Source organism: Canis lupus, chromosome 4 (genome assembly GCF_003254725.2).
Source record: "Canis lupus dingo isolate Sandy chromosome 4, ASM325472v2, whole genome shotgun sequence".
NCBI lineage: Eukaryota > Metazoa > Chordata > Mammalia > Carnivora > Canidae > Canis > Canis lupus.
The window spans coordinates 81087376-81109226 of NC_064246.1; positions in this window are offsets into that span (position 1 = coordinate 81087376).

Sequence of the window (21851 nt, forward strand, 5' to 3'; positions counted from 1 at the left end):
AGGAGAAAGGTAAGATGTTGAACACCCTGATACTAAGGAAATCTGCAAGCATATTTTCTAATTAGGTGCAAAATCATTGGGTCTCTTAGTTTTATATTTTTTCAGATAATCAATAAAACTACACTTGGAATATTTCAAGCATAATTATGTTCCTCTATATTTACAATTCACTTTTCAAATCCTTTAAATATTTCATTTTTTTCTGAAATAAAATTGTGTGTTCCATTCATCACAGAAAAGTTAAACAAAAGTATAAAGAAGAATATTAAAGTTATCTGAAGATTTAGCATACACAAACAATGAATCACACTGTTTCATGAGTTTTCTTAACATCACAATGACATACATTACATTATATAAAAAACATATAAATGTTATTTATATAACATACAAGAATAACATCCGTTTTAAAGTACTGTTATAGCTCTGTTTGTGTCTAGGTCTGTTATATACGGAGGCTTGAGTATGTATACATTTGTATTTAAAAAATGCTCTAAAACTAGATTTTCTAACATTTTCATTGATTCATAGTTTTTGTTTCAGCACAGCACTGTTTTAGTTTTTTATAAAGAAAGAACCTCTTTAAATAAATGGTAGAAAAACTGGTCTGCATTTCTTAAAAATATGTTTGTTTTCACTGTGTTTGTACTGAAAGTTTGGAATAACTGTGTAATTTAAAATAGATTCGATTTATTGTAATAGAGTAGATTTGAATGAAAATTTTATTCAGAATCATTTTTAGTATCCATTCAGGCAAGTATTCAATAATATTGTGTTTTTTTTTAATCAATATTGCACATTCATAATGGGATTAACTTCAGGGAAAGGGCTATTATTTGGGTTATTTTAGTGTATGGAGTATTCATTCGATTTCAGTTTCTACCCTGTTTTTTTTATAATTTTATTTTTAAAATATTTTATTTATTTATTCATGAGAGAGGGAGAGAGAGGGAGAGAGAGAGAGAGAGAGAGAGAGAGAGAGAGAGGCAGAGACACAGGCAGAGGGAGAAGCAGGCTCCATGCAGGGAGCCTAACCTGGGATTCAATCCTGGGACTTCAGGATCACGCCCTGGGCTGAAGGCAGGTGCTAAACCGCTGAGCCACCCAGGGATCCCCCTCTACCTTGTTTTAAACACATATAATTTCTATTTATTTGTGGTGATCTATGTGGTAGCTATTGATTTCTATAATTGTAGGTTGTAACAGAGTAGTGCACCAAGCTTTTACAATATTGTGTATGTTCTAATGATACATTGGCTACTTGTATTATTTCCAAGTAGACGGACATATCCTCTATTATTTAAAACAACTGACCAATATCCATTCTATTTTTGTTTTTTCAACTTACTGCCAGACATCATTAAATAATTTTAGTGGGCATTACCTTATTTTCAATTTTCAATAGACTGCTGCTAGTGATTTACCATTAAGTTATGCTGTTAAATAGAATAGCTTCATAATGATGTTCAGGGTTCTCTTTAGCTCAAATTATGGTAGTTTCTTTTCTTCTAGAATAATCCATTCCTTTATGCTCAAATATCCTTTCAGAAATTCCTCGGTAACATATGTGTCATGTGATTAATTTTCACATAAGGTGAGATCAGTTATAGCATTCTACTTCCCAAAGGACTGCATGTAGGCCTGAATTTGGCTTAGATTTAACTTCCTATTACAGTGAAATTCTTTATTAAATTAGATTTTTCTGGTCCGGTTTAAATGCAGCCAATTAAGTTTGCACTTTTTAACATTTATCTCTGCAGTCCAAACATGCACTACTACACCTATGGTCTCACTTTCTAATTCTCTAAATTGATAAAAAATATTTGTGAAAATACAATCCATCGATGAACCGCTCATAGGAAACTTCCTCTTTGTGCTGCTACCTCTTAGTTTAATTAAGAGTTCTATAAATGTCACTGTCCTCCACTTCTGTTTTGCATTTTTTTCCATGAAAATTGTTATTTCTGAATAGGTTAATTTATAATAATCTTGGTCACTATTTGTTGGTTACTGTTATTCAGTATTTTTTGAAGGAAGGAAACATATAAGTGATTGAAAATCAGCATATCAACTTGTATTGGAAAAAGATGGCTACTCAAATTTTTGGTAACTATGATCTTGACCCTATGGATTAGAGGATTGAATGTGAGGTGTAAATGATGACTTTTTTCCTTGTTTCAGTTCAATGCCATGTGCTGCAATTTGCATGTTATAAAATAAAACATGAGTAATTTATTTTTTTCTTCCTCTAATCAACTCTATAGTAGATTGTTTACAAAAATGGTTTCAATTATCCCACTCTCTGTAATCATGTCCCTTGCAATTTGATTTTGCAATGCTTTCTGTCAAGAAAAGGAGTTTCTTCCACCCCTTGAATCAAAGTTGGCCTTATGATTTATTTTAGGTGATATAACATAAAGTGGCAGGTTTCCAGTTCTAAGCCATGGCCCCCCAAAATCTGAATGTTTCAGCTCTCCCTTTCTAGCCCCTTCCATTCCAATGGGAAAATACTAGAGGAAAGCCCAATTTTCTAGACATATTCATTGTAGATCAGCAATCAGCCGAGCTGCCTAGAGGTAACTACAGACACATGAAAGAGCAGAGATGAATCAAAAAAAAAAAAAAGCCTCTCAATGTATTAAGGAGTATAACTCTTTTCTTTCTTTTTTTTTTTTTTTTTTTTTTTTTGGATATTTAACTGCTGATAACTTTTTAAAAAAAGACTTATTTATTTCAGAGAGAGAAAAGAGAGAGCAAAGGGGAGTGTTGGGGGAAAGGAAAAGAGAGGGTTTTTGTTTTGTTTTGTTTTGTTTTTCTTTTGGAAGGAGAGTTTTAAGCAGACTCCTCTCAGAGCATGGAGCCCAATGTGGGGCTCGATCTCAGACCCTGAGATTATAACCTGAGCCAAAACCAAGACACTTAGAGCCAACTGTGTCACCCAGACACCCCAACTACTAACAACTTTTAAACTACAACTATCCCTCTTTCCCTTTTGCCCAGATCTGGGAAAGCTGCTAAGAATATCTGGTGACAGGCACTGAGGGGGGCACTTGATGGGATGAGCACTGGGTGTTATGCTATATGTTGGCAAATTGAACTCCAATTAAAACAATAATATGTAGAAACAAACAAACAAACAAACAAACAAACAAACAAACAAACAGAATATCTGTGTACCCTCCCTGCTGTGGTGCTGGAAGGATTTGAAATCATGGCTGTGCTCAAGAACAACACCCTGACCCCATTCCCTAACCACCATCAAAACCCTAAGCCATCGTCCAACGAAAGATGAATGGATAAAGAAGATGTGGTTTATGTATACAATGGAATATTACTCAGCTATTAGAAATGACAAATACCCACCATTTGCTTCAACGTGGATGGAACTGGAGGGTATTATGCTGAGTGAAGTAAGTCAGTCGGAGAAGGACAAACATTATATGTTCTCATTCATTTGGGGAATATAAATAATAGTGAAAGGGAAAATAAGGGAAGGGAGAAGAAATGTGTGGGAAATATCAGAAAGGGAGACAGAACGTAAAGACTGCTAACTCTGGGAAATGAACTAGGGGTGGTAGAAGGGGAGGAGGGCGGGGGGTGGGAGTGAATGGGTGACGGGCACTGGGTGTTATTCTGTATGTTAGTAAATTGAACACCAATAAAAAAATAAATTAAAAAAAAAAAAAACCCTAAGCCAGCCTCCTTTCTATTCCTTCTTAAGCTGTTTTTTTAGACCGACATGAGAGGCTCCCTTGCCCTGCTCCTACCAGAAGACTTCATTTTATAAGTAATAACTTTCTTATGCCCTCTTTTTTCTATGTGTGGTATCATCTGTCTTGACTTCTGAAATAATTTGGGGGTTAAAGGAGCTGGTCCATTCTATTTCTAGAGAGTATCTAAACAGCCCAGACTTATGAGTAAAAATTATTTTAAGTCATTGAAGTTTACAGTTGTCATTGTGATTTATATTTAAGCAAGGTTCTGTTTAGAAACATATAGGATGCTTTTGTTTTTGTTTCAGATTGTGGTACATTTCTGTATATGAGCATGCCTGCCTGTACCTTATAAACATTTTAAAATGACAATGAGGAACATTTCATGGATGGGTGTCAGCTAGATGTCACTCTTAATGAAAAACCTAAAATGAAACTGAGGATCTATTAGTTATCTATTTCTGCAATCAATATTTATTACCACAAAATCAGCAGCTTAAAACAATACAAATTTTTATCTAACAGTTTTATTGTAAAACAGGAGTCAAGGATTGTTTTTCCTTGGTTCTTTGCTTAGAATCTCACAAGGCTTCATTCAAATGCAGGATGGGGTTGATGTCTCCTCTGAGGCTTGACTGGGAATGGATCCACTTTCAAGGTCCTTCAGATTATTGTCAGAATTCAGTTCTTTGCAACTGTAGGACTAAGGACTTCATCATCCTGCTCTCTGTCAGCCAAAGTCATCCCTCAGTGGCTAGAGCCTCTCACAGTTACTTGCCAAGTGGAGTTCCCCAAAATAGCTACTTATTTGGTCATACTTAGCAAGGAAGAGAGAAAAATACTCCATTGAGATGAATGCTCCAATTTTATGTAAAGCAACCACTTAATAACATATACATAATCACATACTCTCTGTCACTTTTATCATTTTCTGTTGATTAGAAGCAAGTCACACATTCTAGCCATATTCAAGAGGAAGAGATCACATAAGGCATGCATGTCAGGAAGGGGGATCATGAAGGTCACCTTGACAGTCTGCTTGCAAAGAAACTAATTTTCTGCAAACCCAGTTGTTCATTTAAACCATAATCTAATATATTATTTCTGGCAGAAAGGAAATTATTGGAGCTTGATTAGTTAATAGTTTCCTCAAGTTATATAATTACTAAAATTAATTATTTACCTTTTTGTTTATTTGATTAAGGTACTATGGAAACTTAGATGGGAGTGAGGTTGTGGTTAAGGGCATGTTTACCTGATTTCAATTTCAGTGAAACATCACCATTTTTAACTATAGAAAATTCTTGAATAATTTTAATGTCTGTTTCTTTGGCTGAAAAATAGTGCTAACAAAGATGCCTGCTTGACAGCATATCATGAGGACCTCTCAGGTTTGTTTTTAAGACAAAGTCAATACCACACACACAAAAAGTCTGTTATTCTTTTTGCATCACTTTTTGGGCATTTAACTCCATTTGAACTATTATCTTATAAAGTTGTATATGAAGCACACAGATAAGATGATGGGCTGTGCTTAGATATACATATTATTAAGCAACGTTAAAGTGACACTGAATTTCCTCATGTAACCTAAAGGTATGTAACTAATAAATAAAACCAGAAAGCAGACTCCTAACTGTAGAGAATAAACTGGATTATTGGAGGGGAGGTGGATAGGGGAATGGATTAAATGGGTGATAGAGATTACGGAGGGGCCTTATTGTGATAATCACTGTGTGTTGTATGAAAGTGATGAATTCCTAGACTCCACACCTGAAACTGTTGTTATACTATATGTTAACTAACTGGAATTTAAATAAAAGCTTGAAAATATTTAAAAATAAATAAATGAAACAAATTCCACATTTATAAGAAATAAAAATAAATAAGTAATCACGAATAAGGAAGCTTTATGATGCAGTATGCAAATTCATTAATACAAAGGAAAATAAACTGGTTTTTAAGAAATCACAATTTTACATTTGTACTAATTTTGGGTGAAATACTTATGTAAGCATTTTCACAGTTTCCTTTGAAGAAAATTGTATTAGCCTAAACTCTTTCATTAAACATGAATATCTAGTCTGAAGCTAGTAATTAATATTATATAATTTGTGTTTATTAAATGTGCAGTTTTTATTTATTATTCATGATACAAGCTGTTTTTAACTTTATTTAGTGAGTTTATTTTTTTCTTAAAGCTTCTAATTTAAATTAAGTGGAAATATTTTTTAATGCTAGCTTTGCTTTATATAGCTACATATGTTCTGATATAGCATAGAATGCCTATAATATAAATTTTAATCTTGTTAAATCAATATTGAGAGTGGCTCAAATTAGATGACTGAAACATTTAGCTGTAACATCCAAAAATACTGTATATAGAATTTCTGTCACTTAGTATTGTGAAAAGCTTGATAAATTTATGGTGAAGGGGACAAATAAAGTCAGATACTAAGCGATACTAAGATAAAATTAGAAAATTCTCTAAGAACTAATGAAAATAGAACATTATCACTGAGTAAAAGATGTTTTACTGTTCAGAATATGAACAAAACAAGAGGAAATAACTGTTCAGAATATGAACAAAAATACAAAACTAGATCTAAGAACTTGGGATAAAAACATGTAAAAAATACAGGATCTATTTCTTTGATTTTAGTATGATTAAGCACCACTCACCACATCTTCCTTTTCCCACTATTTAAATTTAGTTTTACGTATCATTTTGGCTAGGCCATAACCCAATAATTTACATAAACACTAGGTGTTCACTGTGAAGCTATTTTGTAGATAGGGTTAACATCTACCAGCAGTTGACTTTAAGGAGATTATCTTCAATAATGCCAGTGGGCCTCGTCCAATCAGATAAAGGCTTAAGAACAAAAACTGAGGTTTCCTAAGGAGATCCTGACTCAAAACAAGTGTCAATTCCTGCCAAGGTTTTAGTATGCCAGCTTATCAGATTTTGGACTCAAGACTACAAATTAACCCCTATCTGAGTTTAGAGATTGCTGGTCTAACTTATGAGTTTTGTACTTTCCAGCCCCAAAAATCACATGAACCAATTCCTTAAAATAAATCTCTTACCAAAGATACATATAAATATACACACACATAAATATAAATTGTATGTCTGTATGTAACATAAATATAAATTGTATGTCTGTATGTATAGATCTACCTATCCACCTAGAGGGGTAGATGATGATGATGATGATGATGATGATGATGATAGACAGATACCTAGATCTGGATGTAGATATACCATATTGGTTCTCTGAAAAATCTTGCCTGATAGAGGCATCAGTCTTAAACCACCTAGCTACTCATTTTCATCCAAAAGTCTTGACCTACACAAACTTCAAAACCTTTTTCTCTCCACCAACTGTTATGTGCTACTAAATATTCTTCTGTTTTAATGTTCCATCCAATTTTTATATTTATTTATTTTTAGTTTGTTTATAAGGATTGCTATCCCATTGCAATTTGGTGCTTTTGGGGAAACCTAGATTTTGTAGCCTCATTGTTGAGCTAGGTTCCATGGGAGAATCTTAATGTCACAACTTCTCAACTCTGTGATCACTCCACAAATTAGAGAAATATTCTGCACCCAGATCAGTTTCTTTTCATCTGCTATCTATATCTATCTATCTATCTATCTATCTATCTATCTATCTATCTATCTACCTATCTATCTATCATCTATCTATCCTTCATAACATTTCTCACAACCTGTAATTGTGAGAAATCACATATTTTTAAAGTTTAATTTTTGACTTGACGAACCAGGCAGTATCATTATCATTACTCATGAGTTCAAGATTCTTGTCTTCCTTATTTTTCACTATGTGCCTTGTTATGTGCAGAGTTTGGACATAAAGTTGATCAAAATATATTTATTTAAAGAGCAACTGTTGGTGGGAATGTGAAATGGCGCAGCCACTCTGGAAAACTGTGTGGAGGTTCCTCAAAGAGTTAAAAATAGACCTGCCCTACGACCCAGCAATTGCACTGTTGGAGATTTACCCCAAAGATACAGATGCAATGAAACGCCGGGACACCTGCACCCCGATGTCTATAGCAGCAATGTCCACAATAGCCACAGTGTGGAAGGAGCCTCGGTGTCCATCGAAAGATGAAAGGATAAAGAAGATGTGGTCTATGTATACAGTGGAATATTCCTCAGCCATTAGAAATGACAAATACCTACCATTTGCTTCAACGTGGATGGAACTGGAGGGGATTATGCTGAGTGAAGTAAGTCAATCGAAGGACAAACATTATATGTTCTCATTCATTTGGGGAATATAAATAATAGTGAAAGGGAATAGAAGGGAAGGGAGAAGAAATGGGTAGGAAATATCAGAAAGGGAGACAGAACATGAAGACTCCTAACTCTGGGAAACGAACTAGGGGTGGTGGAAGGGGAGGAGGGCGGGGGGTGGGACTGAATGGGTGACGGGCACTGAGGGGGGCACTTGACGGGATGAGCACTGGGTGTTATTCTGTATGTTGGCAAATTGAACACCAATAAAAAATAAATTTATTATTAAAAAAAAAAAGAGCAACAAGAATGTGTTTCAAGCAGAGACTTCCTCCATTAAAAACACTCCTGTACTGAGGGGGTGGTTGGATGGCTCAGGCAGTGAAGGGTCCCACTCTCGATTTGGGCTCAGACTGTGATCTTGGGGTTGTGAGATGAAGCCCTGCGTTGGGTTCCACCTTCAGTGGGGAGTCAGCTTGAGATTCTCTGTCTCCCTCTGCCCCTTCCCTGCAAATAAATAAATCAATCTTAAAAACAAAACAAAACAAAACAAAAAAAAAAACACTCTTGTATCAAAATCTTACATTTCCTGAATGATTGAAAACAAGTAAGAGGAGGCAGATATATGGGCTAGGTTGTTTGGATTGTCCTAGCCGAGTCTCAGGATGTAGGTGTATTTTTCTTAAACAACCCTTCATTGATGTGGTACCAACTCTTGGGAGGTCTTCCTACACCAAATGGAATAGCTCAAGTAAGTCAGCGAGGCAAACAGATGTTTACACAGTACTGGCTGGGAGTATGCAGATGTGGCCTGAGATGTGTGAAATGCTATTGTTTGAATATCCTGACTTCATCTAATGCCATAACCCATGTCTTCCTCGTCAAATCTCCCAGTCCATCAATCTATCTTCAGCTTGTTTCCAGTAGGACTGCAGGGATAGCTGAAGACATTCCATTATTTTCCCTTAAAAAGAGTATATGTCATCTTTTTATTCATACGACATTTTATTTTTGATTTTTTAGTCTATTTAGGTAGTCAAATTATCAGCATTTAGGTTTTTATCTCTGCATTCTCAGCAAGTCAATCACAATACATCTTCAGGCAACGTGAGTAGAATAGCATTTACATGAATGCTCAAAAAGAATGGCATAAACATTTCAGGATACAGTTCTAGGACAATTGGATGAATAAGTAAATGAATGGATGGGTGGATGGATGACAGAAGACGGTACTGAAACACAAATGTTAGAAAAATACAGCACGTGTTCAAACTGTGTTTTGATATTGAAAAAGCAATAAAAAAAATTAAAAAAAATAAAAGAAAGAAACATGAAAAAGCAATAGGCAATGTGGAAAGCAAAATTTGATTGGTATTTTTTTTTTATGTTAATAGTGTTAAAACACTCTACTCTCTGATAGATGTCTGTCAACAGTTTTAGGGAAATCATGTTTATCACAATTCCACAATTCCATAATTTATCCATACTTTAAGTTTATCCATTTCTGTTTACACTTTAAGAAAAATATTACATTTGGTTATGTAACTTGCCAAAAGTTTGAAAACAGGAGACAAATTTCATCTGAAAATACAGGGCCTTTGACTCTATTCTGTTCTCCTTTCCGCTTGCTCCAGGCAGAACAATTATATATGTCTGAAGTAAAGTTAACTAGTCAGAAACACTGGAAATCATCAAAATTTTGGTTTTGAATCAGAGACATAAATAAAGATATGTTCTGAACACAGTTTAAAATATTCTATGCTTTTGTTTTGACTAATTCCATATTTTCTTCTCTACTGATATTTTAATAGACTAAAACATATCAAAATAGTTATATACGTGTTGCTAGCCTATTTTACTGGATTATTTGACCAGATTGGCAATACCTTTATTTCTTATAGTTGCAGTTAAATAGCTTTCATTAAATAATGTATCAAGGTATACTTCCTCCAATTACGGAGTACATGATTGCACAATTTATTATGACCATTTGATATTTTTATAACAGAGTTGGTGAATAATGGAACACTTTAATAATTATAGAATTTACAATGGTTATACTGTATAGTATACTTGCTACTATTTTGAAACGACAAGCATAATTTGCATAATTTACACTCATATGATTCACTTCTCAGCGTAATATGATGCACAGTACCAAGCTGATTAATTTTTCCTTGGTTTACTATCCAGAATGTGGTCAAAGTTTTAGTGAATTAATTTGACCACCATTATATGTAATGGACTGAAGTTACATTAATCTACTAAGTGATATTCCCATCAAAGCTTATGAAGAACTAATTCATCTGAGTGGGAACTAGCAAAGTTGATTATACACTCAACACAAGGAAAGAATACTGTGCATGGTTTTGTAACCTAAACTTTAGCTTATATAAAAAGATTACACACACACACACACACACACACACACACACACATATATATTTCAAAACACCACAATTTTTTATACGTGATGGGAGCTAAAAGAATGCAGTGGGTAGCATTTGTTATAGAGAGGACATAATTATATTAACCCAAGTGTAACAAATGTCTAAAATGTACTATTACTAATTTTAATGCATAATAAAATATAAATTACAACTCCACAAAGAGAATTAAAACTGAAGATTATAAAAGATCATTATAGATTCAATTTGGTAACCCTTTCATATTCATTAATAATCCTCCAAGTGAGAAATCATAAGTGGTAAGAGATATCCTTAGCCATAAAAATCATTTAAATTTTCCACCCTGGTTCTTAACTTCTTTAATATAAGTGCACACACATACACATACATATACCCCATACTCCCACATAAAATTTAACATGAATAACGTATTAGAAAATGTATAATTTTTTTTACAGATTTTATTTATTTATTCATGAGAAACACAGAGAGAGGCAGGCAGAGACACAGGCAGAGGGAGAAGCAGGATCCCTGCAGGGAGCCTCATGCAGGACTCTGTTCCAGGACCCTGGGATCACGCCCTGGGCCGAAGGCAGATGCTCAACCACTGACCCACCCAGGTGCCCAAGAATGTATAAATTAAATATAAAATTATTTCTGATTTCTGATATTCTTAAAAGAATTGCATCATAAGGTTATGCATTTAAAAAATTCAGTGGTTATTCAAATAATTCTTGAAACTTTTAAATATATGACAATGTTAAGAACTGAATTTGTGTCCATTCAAAATATATATGTTGAATTTTTTTTTTTTTATATGTTGAAATTTTAATCTCCAGGGTGATACCTGGAAAATATAAGTAAGAAATATGTGGTTCAAGTTTGGAAGTGAGTTTGAGGATTATGAAAAAATGTTTATAATAATGTCACTTGAATGCAGAGTTAGATATTAGGCATGTCCCTTAATTTATGAAAAACAAACCCTGGTGTACAATCCTAATACTGAAATAATTTGAAGTCATATTGAAACATAAAGTCCAAGGGGAGTGAAGCCTGACAGATTTACTGCTAAGAAATCGAAGGTTTCTATAGTACAATGACCATGAATAAAACTAAAAGCAAGTAACAAAATTGGGGAGATATTTTTTATATTTTCACATATCTTTATTAAATTATACAAGAGTAAATATTATTAATAAGGAATGCACTCCAAATATGGTAATTTGCCATCTTTCTCTTTCCTTCCCACCAAGAAGATACATTTCAGGCCCTGAAATTTAGTGTCCCACACCTTCCTTTTTTTTTTTTTTTTCTCTCTCTTTCTTTCACTATATACAGACACATTTAAGACATTTTATTACAAAAATATAATTATCTGCATAAAGTATTACCCTTTAAACTTGTTTCTTTTGCCACTGGGGGGGAATCCTAGGCATTTACTTATGTTGACAAATACAGATAAAAAATTCTATCTATGGGGGATCTCTGGGTGGCGCATCGGTTTGGCACCTGCCTTTGGCCCAGGGCGCGATCCTGGAGACCCGGGATCGAAACCCACATCAGGCTCCCGGTGCAGGGAGCCTGCTTCTCCCTCTGCCTGTGTCTCTGCCTCTTTCTCTCTCTCTCTGTGTGTCTCTCTCTGTGACTATCATAAATAAAGAAAGAAATTTAATTTAAAAAAATTAAAAAAATACTATCTATGGCTGCAAAATTCTGCATATATTCTAACATGTATGGACCAAATTATTAACTATGGCTGCATAATTCTCCTTTCGTTGTAATGTATTTAAATATTGCCCCGTTGATGGATATCCACAGTTTTTCTTAATTAAATATAATTTTATGACTTCTGAGACTGTATGAGGTTTGCCCTTATAACTGGCCTGTTTCCTCAAAGCAAAGGGGAAAGGGGGGTTGGGGCAAAACATAAATCATTCTGCCACCTAGCGGCACATTTATCTTCCTCACTATCTCACCTTTTCTCTGATTATTTTCTTGTGTGTGTGTCATACAATTTCTGGGACTTCTGCTCCATTTGCGCGCACGTGTGTGTGTGTGTGTGTGTGTGTGTTATAGAATCCCTGTATTGTGCTCTATTTTCTAATTGCTATTTATTGCATGTTATTTTCCCTGACTTGTTGAAATTCCAAACCTTGATTATCATCAACATTAGCTACAATAAGAACTGAACCCAAAACACCACAGGATTAGTTTGTCCATCATGAAACTACCCACTACTATCATTTCCACTTCCTTCTATATACACAAAAAAAGGTTAGAATAACCCAAACTACACACTAAGACCTACATGCACAGAGTATCTGTGATGAGCAGAAGAGAAGTGATCTCGTAGGAATGGAGACAGAGGGAAGAGAGAAACCTATAATATTATAAGCTGTATATGCAGAGGTACCTTGAAGTAACTTAGAATACATATTACAAAGTGACTGGCAAGCAACAAGGTGTTCCAAAGATGCCTTTATTCACAGATTTGAAAGACTGAAGACACGAAACCATTGTCAAAATCAAGAGTAATCACATGGAATTATGTGGGGATGCCCATCAGCAGAGGAATGATGCTCACCATGGCTCCATTGATATAATGTTACAAAATGAAAAACATTAGATTGTTTTTATTCTCAAATGAAAGGGCTGGTGTAACTCCAAAACTGAAGGACATGGCTCTGCTGATACGGTTGGAAACAGAAGCACCAATGAAAATATTGATTTCCCGCCTCCCCACCTTTACAGTTGTTAGAGCAGAACCATGTTTTCAGTCCTCAGTACTGCAGCTCCTCACACAGTTTGCACGTATGTGTATTTAATTCTCTCTGAGACGCTTCTGCATTTTTGCAGAGATTCATATAGGCCACAGTGAATCGATCTTAAACCATAGGTGACATAGGGTATTTGGCTGCTACAGATGCAGTTGACGAGGTTGGAAGAAGTAGCATTTTTTTTTTTTTTTACTGCCTTTTTTTTTTTTTTTTTTTTTTGCCAAATCTCTTACTCCTTAGCATCATCACCGCCTTCCTTAATCATGTCTCCTGAGAAACTATTAAACAAACATAAAAGACCACTCTTATTTTACCTGTCTTGATTTTTTATTGCAAAGTAGTTTCCCAGCTGAGTGGCTGAGCGGTGAGGGCCCTATTTGTAACTCCAACCTCATTTAATTAATTTAAGAAGAACAAATCCGATGGGAGAAATACCAGGAACAGCTCCAGTGGCTCCGCTGGACAAGCAGAGGCTCCTTGGGGCTTTCGGTTTCCCATCCAGAACTTAGCCAACTGCAGACCACTGAAGGAATGGTACCCAAGAGAGGCCGGTGCCTGAGCAGGTTAAGGATTTGAAGAATATCAGGTAATGCAGCCTAATGAAAAGAAGAAAAACATGCAGAGGAAAAGCAAATGTTAAAAAAAAAAAAGTTTGCAAGTCAACACAGAGAATCCTGTACTCATTGCTGCGCAAAGAATGGAGCATACATCTCCGGAGGGTGCAATGTCATGACCACAGTGGTGTGTGTGTCACCACGTAAACATGGTCATGTGGAAAGGGGCCGAGTGAGTGCTGGGCGGTAACACCGAGTCCCAGAAAGAGCATCACCTGTGACAACCACATCAAAAGGAAATGCATTACCATGAAAACTGAATTCTATAGGCGCTTCAAAAATTGTCTGAACACACTACACATTTAGTTTCACTTTTCTTGAAAGATAGAGCAAAAATACCCCCATTTCAACCCAGAGATATTCCAGATGTTCAGAACTATGGAAAAATTTGAATGTACAAAGATTATCTTCAAATGGTAGTCAGTAGGGGACTGGGTTCACCGTAAGTTCATACACGGGCCTAAGCCCCCAGGGGGTAAAACTCCATCCATCACCTTTGCAATTTCCACCTCAAGTAATTAAAATGTTGCATATATTAAATCAGCCAACTACACACAAAAAAAATTTGAACTATTTTATTATAACTATTTTCAGATGAGCTATCAGAGGCCCAAAGCATGCAATGCCAGGGTTTGTGCAGTAAGAATTAGAGCTGAAATTCAAACTCCAGTTTGAGAGTGTACGTCCTTCACCCCGGCTTCAAATGCTAAATAGCAATATGAGACAGAATCAGTATAAAACAATCGCACTCTTCTCCCCTACACGTTTTCACAGTCCTTAAGAATATAAATATGAAATCACATTTTAATAGAATTCTTTTATCATCTTAATATGTGGGTATTTTTTGTAGAACATTTAAACATAAATATAAATTGTACTTATTTCCATAATTTCAGGGGTAACTTTTAATTTAGAATCTGTTGCATTTTATCCCGACTTTCTTCTCACCTTCTTTCTAACCTATGATTTGAGAAAGTCATCATATTACTTTAGGAAAAAGAAAACAACAGAAATGGCCATTTGCTACATAAATTCAAAGTAAATACATATTCACGGTTTCAGAGTAGGAATAGAAGCCACATTTAATTTGAATACAGATATTAGTATATTATGGTTTAGTAATATTGATATTTGTCAGATTATGTTCTAAGACTGATAATGACATTTTACTTCTATTTCAAAAATTCTTTTTTGGGGGTGGGTGTCAGGAGACAAAAAAAAAAAAAAGGTAGACACATGTTTAGAGAAAATATCAATCTGTACAGCTTTGTGCCTAAAGAGTGTTTGTTGTTCAACTAAAAAATAAACTTTTTCTTTTCTATCTTGGAGGACAGTTTTTGTTTTTGTTTTTCTTAGGACATTACAAAAAAAGACTGAATAAGAAAAGCTGAAAATTCTGTTTTCACAAATTTGGAATGGAATTTGGAATTTGGCAATGGAATGTGTAGTGTCACTTAGCAATCCAAGCGACAATTTGTGGGAGCTGTGGAAAGATCCAATTTACCAGCTCAACATGCAATTCGGCACCACTGTCTCACCCTGAAGAGTGGCAGCTTTGAGAGAGTTCCAACCCGATACCCTTGCTGTAGACCTGGGATTTCGCAAGGGACACCATTAGCAGGATCCCTGAGCGCTGAGAGGCAGTCCTCAGCCACAGAAGGTCTGAGCTAGAGAAAAGTATCTGGCTGAGGCCACAGAGCTACTGTCATGGCCAAGCTGTACAGTAAGCTCATGTGGACCTTCTCAAGTGGACATCCAAACGCAAGCACTAAGGAAGGGTTCTCAGGGGTAGTGGTTCCAAGGAATAGGAAGCATGATGCTGGGGACACAAGTCCTTTTAAGTAAAGATTTAATGGAACCGATTTTGTATACATAGATTTGTGACACCAGGACATGTAGATTGTTACATGTGTGTGTGTTGGGGGTGTGTGTGACTGTGTAAATATATATTTTTTAATCATATTTTTCTGTATACTGTTTTTCCCTTAGAAGTATAGTATGAACATTTGCTCAAAACATTCAAGCTTTGAAAATTGAAATGCAAAGAGTAAGTTGTTTTTTCCCTTCTCCCTCTATCTAAAGATCTGTTATCATTTTCTTCCATTTCAAAAGAGGATTGGACATTGGGTGGGAAGTTCAGCCTCCCCTTCTTATAAGCTGTACGGTGCTAATATTTCTATTTTGAAATTTGCTGATCTCATCTGAAATAGCAGGCAATTACCTCCCTGCCTACTCTCAGGATATCTCTCTCCTGGCTGTGGATGTTTTCCTAAGGAAAGGGCACCATAAGTGTCAGCTCTCGGCAACTTAGTATTACAGCCTGGTATTTTTTTTTCCCCTTAAGAGAGATTCATTTATTGAATTGTTTCTTAAACTGTAAGTGCATAGGTGGATGTTCCAGGGAATAATAGAAGTCATAGGTCAAAGTTGGTGCATTTTCTTGGGTCATCTATTATAATTTTGGTTGGCGATAAGAATGTAGAAAAAAGTACCAGGTACTTACAAAATTTCTGAGTTGTGCCTGCTTTTTGATAACTTGGAGTTCCTGAGTATTTTTGTTCTGAATTCTAGGAAAGATGCCAGAAAGGCCTTGGTAGAAACACATAGGCTGCCTTATACCACATGGAGATTCAGAAAAGTAGCTCGTTAAGTGATCCTAAAGATCCCTAAGCTTGTGTAGTAATCGTGGTTTATGTTCTGTTGTAGCTTCTTTCAAACCTTCAATCAATTTTCTTTAAAAATTAAATCTAATCTTTTACTGGACTGTGGAGTACTAAGAAAAAAGATGAATTCCACACTAAGAATGTATTACTAAAAATAAATTATGAAAAAATAGATGAGATATATTACTTGAGATTGTTTTAGATTATCCCTTTTTATTATGTCACCTCAAAATTTTTTTAATAATGTGACTGTTATTTTAAACACATCACTCTCATTTGTTAGAAAACAATAAATGCATCTACCATTTTTAAAGAATTATTTTTAAAGAATAAATTTATCTAGTATGAATTTAAGACTATTAAGAAATAGACTACATAATATTCACTTCTGAAAGGTATGAAATAATGAACTAAGAAAAATTTTAGGTACTATCCAACAAACTAAGATTTTAAGGGTATATTTTGTTCAATGCAAGTGTTTCATGTCAATGCAAGTTGCAGTTAGGCAGTCCTGTGCATTAATTAGAAAAGGTCAAGCTGTGCAGAGGAAATGAGTGCAGTTCATATGGGTGAGAGCTTAGAAAGTACAAGCTGTGACAATGAATTCCAAATCTTAACATCTTTACTAATTACCAGTGGTTTCTCCAAATAAAATGATACTGAATGTTCAAGCATGCTTAAGAGGACACTTTCTACCTTAGATACAAGTCTAAAGAAAATGATGTTATTTTTAAGGTGATTTATAGCTTATAATATCTCTTCTTCAGAAACGGTGCCTTATGATTTTAATGACATACTGTGGGACAAGTAGGTCATTATTCCTATTTTACTGAAGAGAAAAACAAAACTCATAGAGAATTGGCACCTTGTCAAGGTCAAACAGGTTGTAAACGATAGAATGCACAGAAGCTTCTGTTTCTTTGAAATATTTTCAAAATATCATCTATTTTAAAAATCAGCATAGTATTTTGTTGGGGTCTCACCAACTCATTTACATAGACTCTCATACAGAGCTTTGCAAGTTTAGATAAGCTATAGAATGCTTCAGGATTATACTTAAATTGTTGCTTTACGAGGTTAATGTTTTCAAATTCTCAAGTCAATATTAAACCAATATATTCTTAAAAAAATAAACCAATATATTCTTATATTCAGTAATTTGTAGTCGCCCTAAAACTCCTTTATCAAAAGCCATTTGTGGGAAACTCAGAACCATAGAGTTTCTTCAAAAAATGTACAGAAGCAGACAACTCCACTATTTAGGAACTACGGAGCTTGGTCTCCACCTCAAACCTACCCCTCTGGGCAGACAAAAGAGAAAATAAGAGGGAAAGTCTCAGGGTGGGGGGGAGCGGTGGGAGGAAGAGAACAAAGGAAAGTATGTTCGTCTTTTCTCACTTATTTAGGAAGAAAAGCAAAGCATAAGGAGAGGACAGAGTTCATTTCAGAGCCATCTTCTCCACTTCTACCCTAAACCCTCAGGGTCAAAATCCAAATGATTACCTGAAAAATCCCTTTTAAGGATTACCTGAAAGAGGATGCAGATGGCCTAGAGACCTAGAATTTCACCACCGGGGATCCAAAGAGCATCAAGCCTAATGTCCTCAAGGTGTCCATTATGTATAATGAAAACTTCCTATGCATCTGTCATGGCATCATCATGACACATGTTAAAAACAGTCACTCAAATAATTTTCTATATTGTGTTGCTCAGATGATGAAGCCTGGTTCCACAAAATTTTCCATTAGACTGAGAGCCCTGTATTAGAGAAGAAATGTGCTTATTAGAATGATAAAACACTTTTTATCTCAGAGTCCACCCTGGATGATCAGATTTCCACAGCTCTGGTGAAGAGACTTAAGATGGTTGTGCCAACCCCTGGACATTTAGATGCCTAAGGTATGAAAGAGCTGCCTGCAAAGAGCAGAGTCCTTAGAGACTGAGGGCAATAACAGGAGAGGTGCTCAGTGACCAGAGTATGGCAAAGTTGATAGTGGTTTCCCCTTGACTTCGCAGGACAAGCTCGCATTCCAGCAAATTCAGTGAGGACAGAAGGCAATGGGCAACTGTAGGTACCAAGTACAAAGTCTCAACCAGCAGACGGTGTGGGTTTTGAGCAACAAGTTTTCATCATTGTTGTGGTTCTCTATTGTTGCTGCTGCCACCGCCACTCTTTTTAGAGCAAAATCAGTCATGGCATCAATACTAATTATAAACAGATATGCAAGCTCAAGTTTGCATAGAGGATCAGCTCCTCTGTAAAGGATATAAGGTATTCTATCATTATCTAGAGACTATTCATCTTCTGGTTGAATAATCTGAAATCCCTTAATCTTAATAAATATTTTGCACTTTAATCACTTGATCCTTTTAATTACTCTGCTTTGTACCTTCCCAAATGATTTATCCCAGGTTTTAGAAACCAGAACAGAATAGAGATATTTATTATATCTACAACAGTTACTGACTAAAATTCTATGATATTTCCTACACAGCTATTTCTATGTTGTTAGTATAATCTTTCATTGTTTTTGCATTAATGTTAACAACTCACGGTTAATGATAACTCGTATTCAGTACATCGCTTCTAGATACCGTATTACCAATTTTTTGCTTGTTTTTCTTCTTCATTGCTTCTTTTTCTGTTAATTTTTAATTTAAGAAACACTGATTATGTCCAGAAATTCTCAAATTCATTTCAAATTTAAATGTTCTTCCGTGAATGACAAGAATGTCTTCCATTCTGTGGTTATTTAAGTACTCATAAAGATTGCTTTCTATGGTAAATTTTTAATGAAAAATTTAAGTACTAAGTCAATGATGTTCTTTTATAGACATTGTCTGATGTATCCTTCTGTACATTTTACTCTAATAATAGATACAAAGAACTAACCACCTTCTGTGCCTCAGTATTTAATGATTACAGTGCTCCTTGGATATCTGTCGTTTCTATTATAGAACATATGAGATAACACCAAACTTCTGTAAGTGTAATGCTTTGCCTGATTCATAAAACAAAATTTAAAAATATACCTCAATGATATCATCTTCCATCTATATGCATTTCAGAATAATTCTAGTGACAATAATTCCAATGACTAATGTTTATACTAAAACATACCAATATTATATAAAGAAAATATAGATCAGGAAATGTTATTACTGAAACATCAATGTCACATTTGTACTCCATTAGCCAGTTGTGAAAGCTCTATGAACCAGAAAAGGATTATAGACTGATAGATAATAATATTTATGGAACAATAAAATTTTAGAATATTTTTCTTAGCTGTTTATCTGTATCAATGTTTAATCCACGGGAGTTCTCACCTTAGGAATATGATCTATTGAGTGGCTGCTTGGTGATATCAGAGGAAAAGTAATGATTTACTTTGCACATGTATAAGACACATATTTGGAATAAACTTACATTGATTCTTTTGGATGTATCATTGTGTTCTTAAAATATACTTCGAAAGTATGTACATTTCTTAAAAGGACAATATTGGTCAATTGATCTTAGTCAACCTTGAGTGAACAGAGTGTAATATGTCAGGTCACTTTTCCATTATTTTTAATTTTTAATTTTTATTACAACAAGCTCCATTATGGTGTGTGGTATTTTTATATGTGTTAAATCTACAGTTTTTTTCCCCAATTCTATTACTGTCTTGTGGTATGCCTTCTATTCATAGAGACTATACAAATTATTAATAAATGTCTCATTTAAAATTAATCTTTTGATAAAAGGGGTAACATAAATATTGCCCTCAGAATGTCATAAATATAAATAATGAATAGTTCTTGAATTAGGAATGGATAATATGGATATTTACAAATAATTTCATAAGTGTATCTTCTTAGTAAAACAAGCCAAAATAGAAATTTGAAATTAAAAATAAAAAATGAGCACTTCAAAGTTACTTTTATTTTTCCTCTGATATATTTGTTGCAGTTATAATGGCACTATATGTTATAAAATATGTCAAAATCATCAAAATCAGCAGGAATCCATCAAATTTCCAAAGTAATTTTCAAAGTATATTGACCTCTTGTTTTGATATAATAAAAGCATAAAACAATTTCCAACCAGAAACAAACTTTTGTTCAAATAACAGAAAATAGTAAAAATTGCATGCTTCCTTCAAATCTGCCTTTTTAAAAATTATGTCACAATCAGTTGTCAAAGCAATGACAAATACATTCAGATAGAGAGAGAGAGAGAGAGATGGGAGGGAAGGAGAGATGGATGGAACAGAGAAGGCATAACTAAGTTTTGAAAAAATTAATTTTACAAATGACAGTGTTGGACACCCCATGATATTGATGACACAAAATATGCCAAGGCAAATGATTTTATATGTAATTAGTGTTTCAATTTGTAGGTATTTGAAACAACTAATATTCGGAGTCTGAATCAATGCTGAGACTCTTAATAGAGAGTAATGTTTGAGGAACAAATACTTGGGGAAAATTGAACACTTTTCATTGAATTTTATTTCAGAGTTCAAGAGTTCTGCTTCTGGTAATGGTGAAGTAGCTTATCAAACACTTTCTTAGTAGTCACACACATACAAACATGCACACAGAACAAAATATAGTTTAAAAATACTTGAAAGCCTAGAAAGTGACAAAATTTAAGAGAAAGTTGGAAAGTGGATGGGTAAGACATTTAAAAGAAAAGAATACTACTGGTTTTATTACATTATTATGTGGGTATGCAACTTATCATGTGACAACTTAGCATGATAGAGGAAAACTGAAATTAAATTAGAAGACATAGTGAGACTGGTTTGAAAAACAAGACAGACTTCAAGATAGAGAGGCATCTAAGTAGTGGAAGAGAATTATAGAAAGGAAAGAGTATTAGTGTAAATTCTACTCGAAATACTGACTACAATTCATATGGATGTGTAAGAGTCCTTTTCTTACTTTAGGCTGCTAAAACAGACTAAATGAATGGCTTAGAAACAACGGAATTTAAACAACAGAATTTTCTTTTTCACGGTTCTGGGAGCTGGAAGTAAAAGAGCAGGGTAACAGCATTTTTGGGTTCTTGGTGAAGGCCCACTTCTTGGGTTGCAAACAGCTGTCATGAGGCTGCGTCCTCACAGCATGGAAGGGGTGAAAATCTCTGGGTTTTCTTTTATAAGGGCACTAATCCCATTCATGAGGACTCCATCCTTATCTAATAATTTCCCAAGGATCCCTCCTGCTAACACTCCTGTATCGAAGTTAAGATTTGAACATATGAATTTGGGGAGGTCACAAACATTCAGTTCATAACAACAGTGGTAGATGACAACAGGTCTGGGAAACGATCAGAATGCAAAATCCAAAGTACAGTGTCTACTAAGTGCATATCACGTGTATATAATCATGAATCCAAAAACTCATAAACTGAGCTA